The sequence below is a fragment of the Hetaerina americana genome, unplaced genomic scaffold (genome assembly GCF_022747635.1).
Source record: "Hetaerina americana unplaced genomic scaffold, ioHetAmer1.1.p SCAF_6, whole genome shotgun sequence".
Lineage (NCBI taxonomy): Eukaryota > Metazoa > Arthropoda > Insecta > Odonata > Calopterygidae > Hetaerina > Hetaerina americana.
The window spans coordinates 6,253,266-6,275,122 of record NW_027287205.1 but is presented as its reverse complement, the minus strand read 5'-3'; positions in this window follow the sequence as shown (position 1 = coordinate 6,275,122).

Below are 21,857 nucleotides of genomic sequence, written 5' to 3'. Positions count from 1 at the left end.
AGTGTAAGAAAACTTTTAAGACATTCTGAGCATAATTTCTACATTGTAGTAGTTATTAGAAGAGGCGACCGTCAGCTGAATTCATTTGCGCCATTAGGGATGGATGGAAAAGGAAAAAGGATGGAGAGAAACCCGGCGTCGGCATTAGTGCACTCTTTAACTGAAGTCACCCAAAGGTACGCAGTTAAACATCCTATGCCACGGACAATATACTCGCTTGAAGAGCTCTCCACAAAGCACCTCAAATAGGGATCGGGATACCACTGCAAAGTATCTGCCGTCGATTCGAGCCCGGACCCTCAGGATGGGAAATTGTAGTGTCCGTTAGCCACCGCACCATTCCGATCCCCACTTTTCTACGTCTAGCAGATTGTACTAGGCACATGGAATTTACTCATACTGATTCATTAGTTCCGAGATAAATTAAGGTTTTCACATTTTCCCTTAATCAAGGTACCCTGCATAGTGACAGGTCTAACACACAAACGTTGTCTAAATCCTGGTCTATTCCTTCGTGTCCTTTGACTATCTTCCTCTCTTGGACTTATCTACAAACTTCACTCAATGCAAATATTGACAAAGTCTGTGGCAATTAGGTAAAGCACCCTGTGTCATACAGTGTTGCACCTGTATGTTCTAGGTGCTAGGGGTGTTCTAGGTTCAGCCAACTTAAACACTCATATATTTTGTTTTTTTAATCTGCTCTTAAGGGAGGTGAGAGGATCCCAAAAATGGCAGCGTAGTGGATATCGTTAGGTTTATTTCTATTTATCAGACCATGATGGCCTCACCACCGCATTGGTCCACCCGCGGCCTTTCCATTGCTCCCACCCTTTACTCCCAATCGATTTGGCGTATCTGCTCTCCCGCCCTGATGCTCCTTTTCCAATTTTCAATCCGCACCATCAGCATTCGATCACATTAGACATTATTCAGATGGGTTGCAAATATTTTCGCCTCGTCCAGGAGAAGATCTATTGCGCGCCGTGTGATCTCATTGCCATTAAATGTCGGAATGATTACCGTGCTACGCATTTTGAGAAATTCGTGGAATTTCTCTCTCTCTCTATATATATATACTCGTATATATATATCAATTTTCTATATGTCAATTAATTATTTTGTCTTTGGCTACAAACTAGATATTGTGTTGACCCATACTAATCCATATCGGTCTTCAATATTGTATTCTTTGCTTGCTTGCATGTGCTACTCATTTCAATACTCTTCTCTTTGTAAGTCCATAAATATTCATTGGTGCAATGATTCCCTTAATTACACTATACTTGGGCCATTTTGTCTTAAACTTTTCCCAGAAATTTCATGTGTATCTCTTCTAATATAGGGACCTCCAATATGCTGTTTAGCATAGTCATCGAGAATATTAATGTCCTCATTTTTCCATGATTTGCATATTCTATATTCCTTGTCACATACCTATAATATTGATACTGTAATGCTAAAAGCCATGATTCCAATCCTTTAGTTGACTGGGCAATCAAAGTTTGACTTACAATTATTCAAAATCGAGACTCAATACTACAGGTGATAACGGAAAACTATATAACCTATCTCCTTCCTAAAGCCGCATTGAGCATCCCCTAGAAGTTACTTTACTCTTCTAAATCCTTTGGTTATTAACCTTAACATATATTTGCAGTATCAAACTTTACTCTCTAAAAATTATAATATCTTTAATATTTGAAATTAATAGGACGCAATGTAAAGCATAATATGGAACAATTATTTACATTTTTTACAACATCTGTAACTGACTGCTTTTGAACGCCATTTGTTCCCTAAAGCCACCAAAAAATCAAAAAAAAATGTGGTATTTACTCTTTATTTTAATGAATCCCACCACTGGCCTCTAAATGCCTCCTATCGCAACCTCTACTTAATGACTTTTTCGCCGCGTGTTTTTTGAATCTCATGAATGCAAAGTGATTAGTGCCCCTATCTCGAGGGAATCGACCTACGTTCTCCTCTTACCCTGCCCCTCATTTAGTTTTCCCTCGCTTCAATTGACCGGGAGTAATGAACTCTACCAAACGCGCGAGCAACGAGAGGAAGAAAATTTTACTTTTCCGACGGAACGCCGTTACTTGCATGCGAGCCCGAAAAGATTGCGGCAAACAAGGAGTCTCGCCATAATGCCAAAATAAATACTACCTTGGTAGTAGAACGCTTCCTCCTTGACCGGTTATGATTAAGTTCAATCGGCAGGTTAAGTAATTGGCGTCGGTAACCGCAAAACACGTCCTCACTCCAATCAGAAAAGCATTTGTTCGTGACTGGCATGATTAATTTTGTCGTGATAAGCACCATTGCCTTAGGGCAGAACTTTATGTCTTCCATTCCCTATTAAAAGCATTAAAATCATAAACTTCCTAATACTTATTAATGTTAGTCTGTCGATTAAAACAGGTTTTGAGTTGACACGTAGGCTTCCCGCCGCTTCAAGGTCAAACCTAGCATGACACAAACTGACACCCTGCTCTACAATAAACTATTTAATACCGCACACTACTTCCCTCCCCTCACACCGCCCAGATTTTAATTTTCTGCCCCTCTCTCGCCTGACCAACTTTTTTCCCTCCACCACAGTCTTAATACATTGCATCGCCAATGAAGACGCTCCACATTTCCTGCCTCAATAGGACTTTTTTCAAGGTCGTTATCTCCTCCATTTTAAATTCTAGCAACTCCGTAGTATTTATTTTTCTCCATTTTAATTTTTATATTATTCTTCAACCCCCCTTCATAAAATCCTCCAGTCATTTTGTGTTTACTTTTGAAATCGTTCGAGTGACGGAGCCATTCGTTTTGGACTGTCTTGACCAAGTATTGTATGGAGGGAAAAGGGAAATCCCTTATCTATTTATTGGTTCGTTCAAATTCTCACTGTCTTCTCATCTTTAAATATATTTTGGGGTCATAATTGTTGCTTGTTTGTCAGAATTCATCTAATCCGATATGGATTCAACCAGTAGGTTTTGTTGCTCGCGTAATTCGAAGACAGAGAAGAGAATGTTGGGAATTCTCAAGGGACTCCCAAGGCATTGATATGTATACAACCCCCCATATCAATGTCTTGGGAGTCCCTTGAGAATTCCCAACATTCTCTTCTCTGTCTTCCAACATTGCTATACACTTGTTTCTCTCTTCCGTCCTTTGGGCTCCCTTTTTGCTCGTAGCTCTTTTTGGCAATCAGACTCCATTTCCTTGTCCTTAGGAAGAAAGCCTTTCTGTTCCCTAACTCTCAATGCTTAGAGAAGATCTAAGTAACAATGAGTTTCACCGCTCCTTAAATTTTGCATTGAAATATCTACAAAGCATTTCGTTCCATCCATACAAGTTTCTTTAATGTGGCTCGCCAGGTGACTCCGTTGTGTTCATCAATGCAGCAATACCTGTTGGTGTCATATCCGCAATGTCTTCGTGCTCACAATGCTCAAATATGTCCACATTTCGGCAACAGGATTGGTTTTCCCATTTTGGTAACGATCGTCAACAAGTCTCTCTGCAATTGAGCACTTGGAGGATAATTGTAATCATATGCCAACTTAAATATTCATGCATTCCTTTTAAAAAATACCTCTTTACCTAATGCGATTCTCATGTCCCGATTGCTTTTAACATTTTTGTGCGAAAAACTTCCAAGATAAGTAAACCGTCCCATCTTGTCCGGTGAATTTTCCCACTTTTATTGCTTCAATTAGTTTCCCTCTTACTCAAAACTACGTATTATCTTTGTTTTGTTCGTCGTTACCCAGTTTAGATTACATTTATCACCTTATTGTGCATTGCTACAAATTATGACCTAATTACTGCATAGGCTCCATAAATACCTATGGTAATATTTCATGTTCACTTGAATGATTATTTGTACGTAAAATCACAATTACTTTGGTAACAGGAATATCATAGCACATGTACGAATCTGTTAACAGATTACAACGTTTTTCACAAATTCAGAAGCTTGTGCCTTTACATGTCTTGCAGTGGACGTGCACAAAATGAAATCCTTCATTTTATTCACATAAATAAAGATTGGGACCAATACTTTCGTATTTTAGATTGTAAAACCTTGGGTAAAAATAAATGTGAATTTTCTCACTGTCGATGCTGGTCATATGAAATTGTTGTCCTTTAATTTTTGAATAATTTCCACTCCTACAGCTTATAACACTACACACATAACACTGGGTAAACTCTTAATGATACATTTTAGGTCCACACTTGTATTCTGACGAGACCTCTGTCATGTATAAGTGACATACACGAACAATAATAAATAAATTATTTATTGTGCAGGTGATTGTTGTCTTCCAAGGACATCACACTGCCGATATTTCCTCGTTTTCAAGCTTTTGGAAACGTTTTCCAATTTATAATCTAAAAAATCTTCAATTATCCTCAATAATCCCATCTATTTAAAAAGTCTTTGATGATCTATCAATTGCATTCAAACTTCTGATTATAACTTAACTGATAATACCGATCTAACTACTGATTCTAACTACTGATTATAACTTCTGATTATAACTTCTGATTAATAATAAAATTACAGCAATTGCATTACGCGTACCCCTTCGTAAACCCAAACTGATCATCCCATAAGTAATCATTTGCCCTAATCGCAGTCGTTTTTCTGATAATCCGGAGAACAACTTCACCTGCGTGGGATATCAAACTTATCGTCCTGTAGTCCTCACATGATGTAACCTTTACCTTTTCCGGAATAGGAACTAAAACTGATCTCACAAAGTCTACCGGCCAGATTCCTTCTTCATAGATAGTACGAATCAGCATGTATAGCCCCTTCCATCAAACTTTTCCTAAACACTTCAGTAGTTCCGCAGGAATGTTATCTACCCCCACGCCCTTATTTAGTTTTAACTCCCTTAATGCCCTTTCTATTTCATCGTCAAGTATGCCTGGCCCTAAGCTATCTTCCTCTACGTCATGTTCCTTCTCTATGTCAAACTTTGTTGGATGAAATTCTTTACTATACTGTTCTTCTATATAGTCTTTCCATATCTCTCGGATCATCCTGCGTCAACTATTCTCTTACCAGCCTAATGTATAACTGTTAGCATAGATCTTGTTTTCTTACTTCCGAATAAAGATTTAAACTTGCTGTACAGCGCACCAATTTCACCTTACCTCTGCAGAATTTCCATATCCTCGCACTGTGTCTTCCACCATACTTCTCTTGCTTTCTTTGTTGCCCGCCTAAATTTATTGTTTAATTCTTTGTGCTTCATTTTGCCTGGCTCTGTGTTTATATTCTTCAATTTTCTCCTCTCGTTCATCGCTCTAATCATCTCATCCGTGATCCATGGTTCCCTAGTCCTTTTCGCATTAACGGTTCCAATAGTGTCTCATGCAGCTTTCGATAACCCTTTCTTAATACTTTCCTATTTTTCTTCGATCTTACTCAGCTCTTTGCCATCCTCCATGATGTTTTCTTTAGCCTGTTGGTACTTTTTCCTACTCTACCCTTTTAATGCTTTTACATTTCATTTTCTATCCCGGCGCCCTTGCCTTATAATTTTGTAACAAACGCTACATTTCATAACACCTAAATTGTGGTCAGGGTCCGCATCCGCTCCCGGGAAGCTGTGTGTATCTATCACACTGTTCCAAACCTGTGTATAACAAGAATATAATCTAGCTGTCATTTTCCATGAGGCTTTTTTGCTGTCTAAACCAAGTGTTGGTGATGATTAACCCCTCTCTCCTGCAGAACTCAACTGCTTTCTCCCCACGGTCAGTCCTCGGGCCTAAACCGTAGTCCCCCACCTCATAAACATCTCCTCCTTCGCCTACCGTCGCATTCAATTCCCCCATCACTATCAAATGTTTCTCTACGGGAACACACGCCATTATGTCCTCTATTTGATCGTATACACTATCAACCTCTTCCTCCGTATGGTTTCTCGGTGGCATGTATGCCTTAATAATAACCAAATTCGTCGATACTGCTTTTATTTCTACTAATAATATTCTATCCGTTACCTGTTCCATGTTGACTTCACTTCTTCCTACCTCTTCATTTAATACTATGGCAACTCCTCGTTGGCTCTCGTCCCCGCCGCTGTATACAGGGTTCGTCCGGAAAATAAGTGTACTGACTCCTGGCCTAGGCGCGCCGCTCCAGGCGCGCCCAGCACCGCTCTGACGGGCTGCGATTGGAGGGGGGTATGTTGGCAAGCGACGCTGAAAAAGGCAGTCGGCTCTGAGCTGTGGTGTAGTGAGGAGCTCTGTTAACGCGAAACTCCACGCTCGACCCACGTCACGGAACGCGATGCCGAATTTTTTGGAGCAGCGTTATGCCATCAAATTTGCGGTAAAGCTTGGGAAATCGTCTACCGAAACTGTGGGTATGATTAACCAGGCTTACGGGGAGTCAGCCATGTTCAGAAACATGATCTTTCGGTGGCACAAGATGTTCGTGGAGGGCAGAGAAGAGGTCGACGACGAGTCTTCGAGAGGTTCCCGATGATGCCTTCGCGGGAGCGTTCCAGGAATGGGAACGCCGCTGGAACAAGTGTATCGACTCACAAGGGTCCTATTTTGAGGAATATTAGCTTAAGATATGTAAAAGTGTAATAAATTTTTTTTCCTGAGCTCAGTACACTTATTTTCCGGACGAACCCTGTATTATTCTATAATTATCACTTCAGTAATCCCCCGAAATATCTATATATACTATATATATATATATATATATATATATATATATATATATATATATATACATATATATATATATTTCTTATACATATATATATATATATATACTTCTATTCCCGAGTATTCTGTTTTGCTTCTGCCGGGTTTAAATGCAAGTGTTTCGCGGAATGGCGACCGTGGAAGCCTTCCCTCCCCGAGTGCCAGACACGACACACAGCCGATTGGGCCGAGCCCCGTGGTTGCCAGGACTCAAAATCTCTTGAGTGACCATCATTTAAATCTTGGGATTGATATTTGTGGTGTTTTCCCGTTGCCTTCCTCAATAGTGTTTTAAACGTGACACCATCACTTACTGGCCGCCCCACTGGGGTCAGACGCCATTGCAGCCGCCTCACTGAGGAACAGACACTGCGTGGACTACCTTTCGTCTGGCTCCCACCTTCGACCTATCTGGCATGGGTGACCCTACCAGGAGCAATTTTTATTACTCCCGCCAGCACAGCTCTAGGGGTCATCGGAACGCACAAGCCCTTCCACCACGTCAAGGTTGTAGTCCGGGGAGGGATATATATATATATATATATATATATATATATATATATATATATAAATACATATATACATACATATATATACATATAAATATATATATATATATATGTATATATTCCTCAATGAAGACGCAAGATATCAAATGAACGCACTTGTAATCGAAGATCGATAACTCTTACAATCTGCTTGCGTCTTGGACTTAGTTTTGGCGCTTCTTACGTGAATACATTGTTTTAAATTACATATTATTTCACGAATAATCTTCCGGAGAATTTTAAAGTTGAAGTACATCTCAAGAAAGGTGAATAAAACTCCATATTTTTATAATTTTGGTTATAAGAACATATTTTCGGAAATATTCTCATTTTATTCTAAATAAGTTTCACTGAAAGTGAGTGAAGTTCTTTAAACTTTTTGCTACTCTATTACTCGACTCGACCAACAAACAATAAAAATTTTGTATTTGCATTGGAAAGAAATTTTCAGCGAACCTCGCCCTTCATTCCATACGGCGATATCTTATTGTAATTAGTTGTTGCCGAAATATGTTGAAGGATTTTTTAAATACTTTTAAATATATTAATTAACAAATAATCTTTTTAGCTTAAAATTGTAAAAGAAACCCCAGGGCAACTTTCTTTAATGTTTATTTTACTTGTCCAAAATTTACACACATTTTATCTTATACTAAGTAAATAATACAGTTCAATCGTTGCCTTGGCACGCCATTTGATGACCACTTTTCGGTAAGAGAATAAATACACAGTTTTTTCCAGCCTTAAGACCTCCGATCGCATGTCCTGGGATATTGTATCGTGGTAAATCCAGCCAAATGAAAATTTGATGAGTCGGCGCTCCTTATTGTAAAACCCCTTGATACTCCTTAATCGAACCTCCCCCTTCGGTCAATAAACTGAAGAAGAGAAAGAGCATTGATTAAAAAGATACATTCTTCTCCCCACACAATTTCTTCCAAGAGTCATTAACGCCTCGCCAGCCGAAGGAATTGGCGAAAGGTTTTCTTACGGTGGGAAGATGAAAAGAAGAGTAACCAACCGTATCCAAATAGGTTTTAGGCAGTAGTAGGGATACGAGTCTAGATAATTAGAGATATATGTGACATTTGTGTTTTTCTCCAGATCAAATGATTGTTTCCATCGATTTTTGATGAGATCTCGAATATTTCCTCAAGTTATAATCATAAGCAATGCGGCGTATAAAAGAATTGGACTCTTTGGTCCATAAGTAGTGATGTTCGGGGATTATAGCATTCAATCGTGTGGGATGAAACAGGTTTCGCGGACTTCTGGTAAGGATTGGGACCATCCTCAAGATTTTTGAGATTACCTCATATCTGCTACGTGGCTATTATGGAGTATCTTACATGCCTTAAATGAAAAAGCAAATTCCCACGTGAGAGAAATTGAAAGAGTGCTTGAGCCCTGCCGAACGATTGGAGCCCAAAAAAGTTCCTAATTTGTGTGACTACGCGCCTCGGTTTCATCATTAACATTTCGAGGGTTAATTTGGGGGAATGCAGTGTTTCCGGAGTCAGTAATCCATCCGGGTCATCTGGCGTCGTCGGCTGCTTGAGGAACTGCTTAATCAATACGGACCGCCGTAGTTGCCTGTCCAATCCTTACTATATCCTCCATATTTATTCTTCTTCCTGGCACAATTATTTTTCGGGTGGTAGTTCTTCCAGTGTTTCAAGTCCAGCCGAGGGATGTCTTTGCATCTCTTGAGAGGATTCCTGCAAGGAGAAATGTGAACGGAGTGATAAAGGTGGCTTAAGTATCGGCCCTTTCATGAGCCTCGAAAGCATCTAGGCTCTAGTTACACTGAGTGGAGAGTGGAGAATGGTTTATTGATGGTGTTTAATGGTGATCAACTCTTATCGTTTGACGCACGAAATTTCGAATTGAACATTATTTGGAGGCGGAGGCGGTGATTGTATTTTGAGTGATTTCCATCCACTAGCTGCAGGAGATTTCGATCTTTTGTCGAGGGTGATCAGTAGTAATGATAGTCAAAAAGAGCGGCTATATATAATCGGCATTCATTGCCACAATAATTCCAATATATTGACACTTTACTTTTGGAAATAAAATATGACGGAGTATTTTTATTGACGGACTTGAACTGCTAAATGTGTGAGGATTTATATAATCTTATGATTCTCTTCATTTATTAAACCTCTAACTAAATATTTAAAAGACCTCATTCTTATGGGCATAATTTTTTGGGCCATTATACTTGCATGAGAACGGAAATATTCTCCTTATATTAATATCCATGTGCTTCAGTATATAGTACAACTCATGTTGAGATAATTTTGTGATTATTTTGTAATAACGCCCAACATAAACGTACAAAAAGGCTTTTTATTCACATAGGCATACTTGCATAAAAAAAGTCTTGCGTAAACGTGTTTTAATAACGTGATCACTTATCTTCCCAATAAAGTCAAAATTTGATGGAGAAAGTAACGAGGTTGCCATAAAATAAATTTGGATTAGTTTTGTTCAAGACAAATATTTCTTATTCATGAATGCAATGAAGCGGTCAAATCAAACTTTTTTGGCGTCAAGACATTTTCAAGGTGGTAAATTCAGGGAAAAACGTCTAAAAAACGGCATACAAAAAGCATGGATTATAGACGATAAAAGAATAACATAATATCTCTAGCATGAGATAAAAAGATCCTTTTTTTATTCCGTAAAGCGGTGGGATCAAAATATGAACCTCAATGGGAAAATGTATCTCCGTTTTGACTAACGCACAAATGCTGACCGTTAAATGTGAAAGAACCGTTTATTGGAACAGAATGAAAAATTATATCATACTAATTTCAGTTTTAAACTTCCGATAGCACTAAAGGCAACAGCAAAATATATTTTATCGTTGTCTGGTAAAAGAAATGCTCACATCATGATCAATTAAAACATTTGACCAAAATAGACCACCTTCAGCAAACGTTTAATTTGATTGATATTTTGTATCAATGTAATGAATGGTTTAAATGCCATTTTTTGTATTCAATTTTTGTGCACTACAATTATGAATATCATCAGTTGATTCCGGAGCTTAATGGCAAGTAATTTGGGAGGAAGGAGACAGAATTGGAAGGATGATGATTGGGGATCTATGACAAAACTGTGAAACTGATGGACCAGTCGTGTCAGCATAACACATTTACTGACCAGGGGGTTGATTTGAATGGTGAGGGTGGAGCTCATCTAATTCAATACGAGGCGTGAATTTCTCACGTCACGTGGTGTAGGCCAGATCCTATCCTGGATCTCGCTTTTGGCTCCGACACTCGTAAAATGACACAGCCCAGATGATTCTGATGTTATAATGGGGATTAAATTCAACGTTAAACGGAGATATCTCATATAAATTGAGTCATTCAATTTATACACTTTGTGAGAAGTGGTAGGATTGCTTAATTTTTTCATTTAAAATATCGTATTAATGAAGGAATGTATCCAAAACAAATATGGGTGTAGTAAACCACACGTTAAAAATTAAATGGTAGGTAGCACATAGATTTTGAATTTGTCTAATGCATAAACGATGAATGCTCCTCTCTGATTCGGCGACATGTTGCGGATTAACGCTTCCATTTGAGAAGGGACCTTTTTTGTTGTGCCCTAAAGTACTCACGTATCGCTCACGATGCTGAAGGCGTCCTTCTGCATGTACTTCAGGCCATTTAGGTTCTCACAGAGTAGAGATGACAGGGACACCTTCAGCAGGGCCTGGAACTGACCTGAAAAATAGAATAAACAATCCTTCGATCAGTTATCTGGTGTGGTAGTCATCCTTTGCCCAATCATTAATGTCTTCTAGGTCTGTGAACCTCCGAGAATTGGGCATGTTGGAATTTTAAATGAAGGATTCGGTGTGAGAAGGGCTCTTTTGTCTTTATTAACTACACTACCCTAAAAAAGGCGTTTTCTTTGGTGGAATCTAATGTCAAAACTGAAAAAAACACTTCTGCTTTTTATTGACTACACACATTATTTCAAATTGGTTTTCATAATTGAAGGATATTATATTTTCTGTCGCTTTATAAATATTTATTATTCTCTGGTTAAAAAGAGGTCAGGAAATTTGTTCCTGACAATGCGAAGACTTACCCTGCCAACTTTTTCAGCACTTGGAGTGATCATCTCTATACCCTGAAGACAGTGGTAATATTTCACCTTCAAAAAAGTCATCATCAAACCATCCCACCTTGCCTTAGGCATCTGCTATGGTAGTCAACATTTGCCGAACCCTTACTACCTTCCGAGTCTGTGGACCTGGAAGGAGTTAACTTGTATGGATTTGAACGAAATGAGTCAGCGAGAAAAAGGGCTTTTTTTCTTGATTAACTAAACTATCCTAAAAAAGTGGCGGTTTATGGGTTAACTTGGTGATGTTTCACGCCTGCACATAAAAAACACCTCTGCTTTTTGTTGACTAGATTCCTCGTTTCAAATATCTCCGAAAAATGTTTTCTTAATTCGAGGATTAAACATCTTCCTCCGTGTGATGCACAATAATTCTCATCAGGCCATGAAATTTGCTGCACACGTTTCAAAGGCTTACTCAATCGTAATTATTAGCACGATGAATGGTTACATGAATTCCTTGAAGACAATGGCATTATACATCCGTTGAAAACGTCGGCACAAAAGCATCAAAGCTATTTGAAAATTCAAGGGGGCAATGCAAACGTTTATTTTTACTGGGAACATGTGTGTGTATGCATGGGATAGAATATGAACTAATTCAATTAAATCCACTGTTTGATTACTCAGATTGCCTTGTGTGAATAGATGATGTCCAAAAATGTCGTATCTACGCACACTATGGTCCGGCAGACACTTACTTAACACGTGTTAGGGCACCGCCCGCGCGTCTGCACACAAGGTTGATATAAAAAAAGAATCGTTCACAATATATTTCTAACGTGCGCTTTAAGTGCTGAAGTCAGACCGCCGGTTGAAAGTGCGCACGAATGCAGATCGTATTGATACGGTGACAGTGCACACAATTACATCACTGAAAATTTGGCGACACGAAAGATCTTCGTTACACTCGTCCCGAAGGCCTTGAGGGCTTGAGGCTCCATGGTAACCTAGTACCTGAGGACAGACGTTATTGCGTCGATTCCTCAACTCCTTTACAGTCCTTACCCAGTGCATCTGCGCAATGCCTCGTAAGTCGCCTCAAGGGGGATTGACTGAGGTGGTAGGAAACCGGGATCTCAATGACACCTATTAGTTAAGACACGATTAATCTCACTACATTCTGTTATCATGTCTAAATGACAAAACTTGGAACCAATGCATATTGATGCGTCATCAATGGGTGTGAAACGCGGCGCATATGAATTGAATTTCCGCAACGCTAGGATCATATGGTATAGTCATTGAGTTTTTCAATGAGTTATACGTAGTTTCATCGATGAAAAGGTTTTACAGCTTTTGGAAAAGCGTGACTAACTCACGCAACTATTCTGGTGAGTCTGCAGTCTAGGTAAAGTCTAGAAGTATATATAAGGAGGAGTAATAGAGTGCTGCAGCGTAGCGGTGTAGATTTAACGGGAGCAAAATCAAATATCTAAAAGAGCAACTCGATAAATATCGATTGAGGGAAAGAAAATGGCCATGGGAAAATGGGTTGAGATAATTAACGGGAGGGAATGCACATTTAAGGAGCTGTGAGACTGGAACCGAATAAGAGAGTGAAGAAGACATGAGAGAGATAATTAAGAGTCAATGCGGAAAAGAGAGATTAACGCGGAAACGATGAGCACAAGATAAAAGATAATTAAATAATAGACGGCGGTAAGAACTAATCGGGCCAAGGGTACAACTCTGGAAAGATCAGGGCGAGTAACTGGACGTTTCATGTGCAAGAACAGTTGGTGCTAAATCAGAATATAAAAGAATTGCCAGGAATAATTACGAAAGTAATTATACCTTAGATTAGAAATAAGATTAGGAAGTTACTGATACAATCAGAATTTATTCGAAACAACTGAAAAATACCTGAATGAGTTTTATTCTAAAGCTTTAGGCCCACTAGCTCAAAGAAAAAGGGAAGGATTTAATTAATAAACGGATTGTTATGGTCCAGAAGTTCGTGGTTTGTCCAAAAAAATGTACAATATTTTTTTCCCCCAACTTGGACGGGTCGAGAGTGACAAATTGTGGTGGAATAGGAAATGGGAGGTCTCGGGAAAGCAGCGTGACCTGCGCGAGTTGCCTGCGGGCTTTTTCATTGGGCTAATCACTATTCAATTGAACCATTTTTCGAGAGTCGCGGAACGTATTCACGATACCACGCTACATACAGCGACGTTAAGCGATTGAATGATGTTTTAAACTCCATAAATCGGGTTCAAGAGAACCAGCAATGTCCTAAGCGATGGTTTTCTGGTTGTTCCAGATGTCCCGAGAGGTTAGAGAGGAGGTTGACGATGAGGAATGAACTGGACATCCATCAACTACATAGTGTGGAGAGAACGTCCAAAGAGTGAGCCACACGCTCAATTTTGATTGGCCCCCATCACTCAGGATGTAAGCACAAGCGCACAATATTCAGAAAATCACAGTTCATTGTATTCTTAAAGAAGGTTTGCTTCTGCTAAAGAAGACTGCTTGTGTGGAAAACTTGCCTTTGACCTCTTGAACCACTGGAAAATTACCCAAATTTTATAGTAGAGGTGGTGACGAGACATGGCTTTTGAGTAGAATCCAATTACAACCCCTTAAAGTATAATTTGGGACCCCTGGACTATGCCAAAGAGACCACGACGAGGTGCCTGAACGAGGGTCCTATTGATGCCTTGCAGGAAGCATAACACAACTGGCAGAAGCATTGGTGTGAGGATATATAAGGGTGCTTTTATGCAGATTTTTTGCAATTTATGCTTTGATCCTGAGTGGCATTTTTTCCTTAGATTTATTGCACTCTTTTTTTGGGATAGTCTTGTATTCAAAGGCAAGAGAGAGAAAACGCTAAGGCAGATTTGAGTCAAAGAAGGCCCTATAAATAGACAAAATTTACGCAGGGTGAATTAAGAGTTTGGAAATGAGAGTGCAAAAGCTGCTGAAAAAGTAGAGAGAGCCCAATGATCGCCGCATTGACCCACACAGTAGGTCAGTGCGCCTCGAGTTGCAGTGGTCGCACCTTTTACCATTTATTTGAAATAGCGAGTCAAAATCAGCATTGAAAATGAAATTCCCGCCACGTGTGAACATCATTCAATGATCATGTTCTTAAACTGGAGCATTGAATTGACATGAAATTGTCACCGAACACGTTGTTAGTTCATGATGGGGCAGACACTTAATGTTCACTATAGCCTAATTTATTTATTAACGCTATTAAACATTGTAAACATCCAAAATGTATCAAAAAATCAGAATGCATACATAGAAAACTAATTATTTACGGCCCTTAGGTTAAGGGTCGGTGTGGAACTATGACAATAGTATGGATTTTAAAGTTACAGTTTTAATTTTTCCAATTTCGGACTCTTGGCCGCCGTGGTCTACATAATAATCAGGCTCTTGCTTAGCTTAAATAAAATACACAGAGTCTCTGATGTTAAAACGTTTGCATGTTTGACTGCTCAAGGAAAGCATACAATTTCTCTCCTCCATAGTGAAAACTATCAATCTGAGAACATAGTCAAATTAATTCTGCAAAGAAACAAGTAATCAATAGTCCATGTTAAAATTACTAACATACTCTACGATGACCAGCTCCTTCGATTATTTTCTGACACGGATACTTGAATTGTGATTTTTTGTATTCTTTCACATAAGTGAGATATGAAAACGGAACCTTAAAATTTTCATTCGAGCAGAAGAAATGAGATGTTGCCAACAAATCAAGGTTTTTAGTGGATGATACAGTCCAAAAACAATGTAATTTGTATTTTACGAAAAATTGAAAAATAAAAAAACCGCAGTAATCAACCCAAATGTTGACATCTACATCTACACAATAGCCCGAAAGACGCCAAAAGGGCAGATGGCGGAGGGTGTTAGGTTTGCAAAATACTTGTTATATCTATTTGGCAAGATATTGTGAAAATTTTCCAAGTGCTATTACCATGGGTAAACTTTCCGGGTCCTTTAAAATTATCGAAGAAATACCGGTCGCCCTTCCACCAGCGGTAGAACTGCTCGGAGATGATGCAGCCGAAAGTGTGGTCCACCATGCCTGAGTTCTTCTCGTACGTGCAGGTGTCCTCCATGTACCCACCCACCAACAGGTCCACGTCGTTCACCGAGTGATAGAGGTTCTTGAGCTGCTGGATATTCTGTTTTAGGAGGAGATAAAAAACATCCATACTTTCATGCATTTCCACGGCACTCTTTGCATCCTCAAACGTTTTCGGCGCTAAGCTGTAGACCACAATGTTATATGAAGATGTGAAAGATCCAGGAAAAAATGAGAGGAAGGAGGTTATGTAAATTTTTATTGAAAAAGCATTAAAATCTAATGTTTAAAATCCATTATTCTCTCTTTCGCTTCATTCAAGGAATCTTTCGACTTCTTTTGCAGTGGGGTGACGATCTCTGCATCAGTTTTATTGCCCAAATCTCAAAATAGCTTGCTGCTTGACCTGACGTCTAAAAGAATGTGACCTTAGTCTACCACGGCGTATCAAAATGTAGAAGTTTCACAGCAAAAATATCATTCGACCTCCCTAGAAACAAGATCCCCTCAATTTGTTGCTTTTACAACAAATCAAGCTACCAAAGACATCGATTTTGCATCTTTAATTCCTCATAAGTGTCAAATTTTACAAATTTTGAATGGTTTGGAGAGACCTGGAGTAGGAGTATCAAAATGATCTCCTCAAAAATGCCAACAGGAATCCAAACAGCACTTTACATATTTCTAAGAATCATGCCACCAAAATGTGCTCTTTTTAAGATTCTAGTTTAGTGTCCAAAGGGTTCTTTAAAGCATATGCAAAAAGTACTTCATTTCAGTATTTTAGAAAATTTTTTCTGGTCACATTGGAGTGGTATTCAATACCTTATGAGACATGACATCCTTGAAGTCATCAAATATTTTGGCCTTGGGAAGTCCGCACATCTTCCTCATGTCGTTGTAACTGGGCACCCCGTGATCCCTGCCCCTCTGGATGTCAATACTTACCAGATCCACTCCGAAGGGACGCCCCAACCTCATCAGCTTATTCGTGATCTGAAATCAAAACGTTGGAATAAAAGTGGACTTTATCAGGTGGCGATATAAAATGGGCGAAAGCGGAATAAGACACAACCAATTCAAATATAAAAGTATGTTGAAATGGCAGTCATATAACATTGAAAAGCTCTGTCCCCGGGTATCCGCGTAGCAGCAAAGTGAATAGGTTACATGCGAGTCAAGTTCTGAAAACCTAGTGCAGTGACGAATATGAATTTCCGGTTCCTAGAGAACTTCCGGTTACGACGGAGGGTTCAAATTATTACAGTTAAACGTTACTCTGGCGAAAATTAAATCATAGGGTATTCCTCGGAGTAAATCTGATCAGGCTTTTATGTCAAAACATATATTTAACGCGTCAATGAACTCTCAGATCATCAAGCTTTTAATCGTAACTTTTTTCAGTTCGAAATTGGAAATTGTGATCTTCATTAGCGCTTTGTTACGATGGCACCTAGTTGAGATAAATTTAAGAAATATTTCGTTGAAAAATTTCCTATTTGAAATAGACGAATGATCATTGAATGCCCGAATGTATGACATTTTTTTCATTCCAATTTCAATTTGAAGTTCCTAGAGAACTTCCAATGGTCAGATGTAGATGCTTTAGAATAGTTTGACAGATGTTATTTCTAACAGAAATGCGTTCGACTTCGGAATGGGCAGTTTCCAGTGCAGTAGGTGTGATGAGACTAAACCTTTTGAAATTGCATTGTATTAAAAAGAGGGTCCTCTGGTAGTTTTCATAAGTTTCCAGAGTAAATAGTCCTCCCTTCATTTCTCAAAAAAATAATTTCATACAATTTCTCCTTTTTAAAGGCTTATTGAGCCTACGACTATTAGCAATCCTAGGAATACCACTTCTGTCCCAAATACAAGTAGAGTAAATCAGGGGGAAAACGTACTGCAGACCAATGCACAAATTGCTAAAATTCTTCATAAGAGTTTATTTCCTCACAAAATAAGTGCATTGAATTCCAAAGTCAATACTTTCGTTGCATCTCGACTTGTAGTAATTTTAAACTGTATATTTGGAAAAGTCTGCTCAACCGAGTAAACTTTGAATAGTGTGCGCATGAATTTACTCTACTTATCGCGTAGACTCCTGAAAATATTATGTAAACAAGATTAAGGACATTAGGCGTACGCTTAATGCTACGTCCAACTAAATTGCATGAGGCTAAAACACATGTATTTATAATACGCCACTCGTACGCGTGAACAGGAAGAGTATCCGGAAATTTCAGACTATGGCTGTCAAATCCAGCGTCAAGGGCGCCTCGATTTGCTGAAATGGCATCGCAAAGTGAGCTTCCATTGACCCCTATGCCTTCGAACTGACCTCCTCGGTAACATATGCGTCTGCGCCGTCTGCCGGCTGGTTGGTCATTCCTCGAAACATGGACGTCAGAAAGTTGGACTTCTCCATTATGTTCGGATGCAAAAGGAGATCGCTGAAGGAAAACGTCTGAAGTGGACATCTCCCTTGGCCTTGAGTCCTACGGTGAAAGCATTGACAGTGTATGACATCCATATTCACATAATACCCAGCAAGCCGCCGACAGGGCGTGTGGCGGGGGGTGCTAGGTTACCAACCATGCTAGTAAAATCCCAATCATGACGTATTTACATAAATACTAGTTGCAATGTGCACTGGAGCAAAGTCAATCACACGAAGGTAGGATTTAAGCCTACGGTTTACCAGAGGCTCCCATCCTAACTCTTCCAATAGTGACGTGACACTGCTAACCTTGTCCATAACAACTGTTCAGGAACCTAGCTGCTCTACGTTGCACTCGATCTAGTCCCGAAATTAACTCTATTTCATCAGTACACCACACATCCGCAGCATACTCTAGGTGGACCCAATTGATGTGATAAAACAAAGCTCCATGATCCTCTCATCACAATTCCCAAATATCCTTTTTGTGAATCCTAAAATTGATTGGATTGATAGAGTAAATGTATTAATTCTATTTGAAAAAGACTAGTTTTCAGGAGTAGAGCCAATTTATGAAGTACACATGATTTTAATGAAGAAAAAATTATTAAGAATAAAGTCATTCATTAAAAAAATTGAATTAAGTGTATTATTTTTCATGATTAAAAAATGAAAGAAAAAGATTCCCTTCAAATCAGCTTTGGAAGACACAGTATTTATAATTTGGTAGCAATATAATAGTAAATGCATAATGGTGAGAAAATCATAATAGAAATGGGTAATAATATTTCTTACGAATACACAAATGGTAATCAAGATTTTTTTTAAAATCTCACGCATCGTAGCTTAAGATGTTATTCGGCGTAGTAATTTATAGCGTGTATAATGATGTCTAGAGAGTAGAATTCTGGAATATTAATCTAGAAACCAACAGTTCTGAGCCAACACCTAAGGGTGAAGGGTAAATACAGCTTCTTTTAAGCTGGAAAAATCCTTTAAGCACCAAACCTGACAAAATTTGATTCAAAAGTATCGCCCACCGACCAAATCGAAGTAAACAGGAATTTATATATTGAATAAACCAAAAAAATATGTAACGGAGTTAAAATTTTGGTGAATGAGGTTAAGTTAAATGTCTAAAGCACGATGAAATTCTTCCATCGACCTTTAGTCGTTGGGCACGAAATTAATATTCAGGATACATTCCATACCTTCGGACTGAGTCAACATTATATTACATTTATTCTGGTTTATGGCACAGAAAAACACGTTTAATGTCCATCAAGATAACTCATATCTCTTAATTAAGGTTCCACTATTGAAGCATGTCTTTGCATGGATTTACAACCGCGATTTTGAGATTAAAACCACAGGTATTGCAATTTTCCACTAGATATTTTATTTCAACACTACCGGTTTCGATGTTTTCACATCATCATCAGGTGTGTTCGACATCAAAACCGGTAGTGTTGAAATAAAATATCTAGTGGAAAATTGCAATACCTGTGGTTTTAATATGTTACGCTTCCACCATATCACGCCTGAGACCTCATCATTCGTGCGATTTTGAGAGTTTGGTTTTTCTCTGGATCTGCAAAACAAAATGGAAAATGCAGAGGCAGTTTTGGATAATTCCTACGCGATGTAATTTCAGAGCAAACGAGTTTAACTATGACACTGAAGGAATTATAATGGCCCCACACTACTTAGGTAGATCAGACCACAAAGACAAAATAAGGGAAATGGATTCCAGCACAGATAGATACAAGTACTCATTCTTCCCCCGACCAATCACAAGTCATGATTGTAAAAAGCCAAAGTCACTTTAGAAATATTGAAAACATTTAATTAACGAGTCGGAAAAAAATTAAACATTGCAAAGATATCAGGAATATTTGTGTGTACATGTGTATATTAGATGGTAGTTTCTGTGTTTGCATGTGTGTGGGGTGTAAGTGTTTTTGCATGAATGCAACCATGTTTTCTTTTTGTGGATAACATAAATTTGTGGCTTTTGCGTGCGGTTTTTTTTCTTTTTTAATTACGGGTGGTGTCCTAACTTCCCCCAACACACGCCCTTGCGGCAGCTTGCGAGGTACTGAGTATATGTAGATGTAATTTGCGCAGAATGAACCTTTGGAAGAACACGCCCATTAATTTAGAAGGCCTGTCTTGAGTGAGTCACTTTCGAATGTAATTACAGCAACACGTTTCCATCGCAGCCCATTGAGCTACTATTAAAATGGGTGCGCTAATGAGTGGAGAAAAGTGGTGACTCACTCAATATTGCCGGTGATGAGGGTGTGAAGGTACCGGAAGGCGGCCGAGGTGAATACGAGCATAGTTGAAGGGTTGACCTCGGAATTATACCTGCCTCCTTTCTCCTCCCATTTGGAATCCATTAGCATATCCATCTTCTTTAAAATACCCTTTCCTGTGGAAATAAAATGGTAAAGTTTTTCGGAATTTGATCAATAGAAGAGAAAGCAACCGATTGAAACCGTTTATTCGGGACGAAGTTCCAATGCTATTTTGTATCAAATGTCTACAAGGGGGTATCATAAACGTGTAAAGGCTGCTGAAAAAATAGATATAAAGAATAGAAAAGAGATATCAACTTGAGAAAAATTTAATTTTTATTTCCTGTTTTAATATTTATCTGCGTGTTCATCATCCAGAGTGAAACATTTTCCTTGCAACGTTTCTTGATATTTCGAAAGCCGTCCTCGTGAACATATTCCGTCGAAAACCATTTTTCCACAAATTGAATGGCGTAGTGTTGTGCTGCCAAATCTTAGACCCCGCAAATAATATTTGAGACAATGGCATTAGAAAACGTCGCTTGGGATGAGACCGGGAAAAGAGGAGAGTGGACGTGGCAAATTACTAAAGCCACATCGCCTTCAGTACCTCTCGCACCGCACAGGGGCCTGATGGACGCACCAGGTGGCCAAAATTTCCCCCGAAAGCATTTAAATTTTTTACACTGCACCATCCCATTAGTAGAGGACCCTAGCAAATTATTCCGCATGTAGACGTACCTTTCAGTTACACCTGTGCTCTCGATGAGCACTCCTTCATCACGTAAGCCTTGAAGTAAGCAGTAATTACTTAGGGGAAAGGAAGGATGACATCACAAACTAAGAAAAACGCCGAGGGGTTCAGCAGCTTAGCGGCCAATCTGACGGACAGAGTATTTGCCTTGGTTTTCTATGCAATAGGATCTCGAAGATCGGGATATAATTGGATGCCTGGTAACCAAGAGGGTTCGAACCCTGCCCCACAGGGTTGGAAAGCCAGAACCCAAGACACTGAATCAACGTGATCCCCTTAATAACCGGGGACACTATAGGGATTATATTACAGTCGATGGCTCCATTGCTCTCATCTCTGCCCCGGGTTCCACTCACCGACTATCTTGGGCAAGTATTCCCTGTACGTGATGAGCTGCACTTGCGCAATCACGATCCTCCGTGCCTCCTGGTACAGCCTCTCGTCATCCCAATCGCGGTGCATGCGCCTCAGCTCCCTCGCCAGCCGGTTGTGCTCCCTGAGCAATAGCACGTGGTTCGAGGCCAGCCAGGGGTGAATGTCCACCCGCTCGTCACCTTTCACCGCAATCGAAGAAAGTCCCAAACGGGAGATGGGAGAGAAGAGGGAGAGAAGGAGGATGAGGACACTGCTTACGGGGAAAGAAGTTAATTAAGAATTATAGAAAATCTAGAAGAAACACATGTAGAAGTTGGTTTTAAAGTCCAAGCTACCGAGGCGTCCTCTTAAACTCTGAAATTTTGGGGCTTTTAAAGGAACAAGTTGTTGTGACGATATACCGTACATACAATGTCACAGGCATTCGTAGTCGTGCGCGAAGCGCCACAGTCCGCGAGGTTAAAGCCAACTTTAAACACTTATGGTGTTTATACAGGGTTCG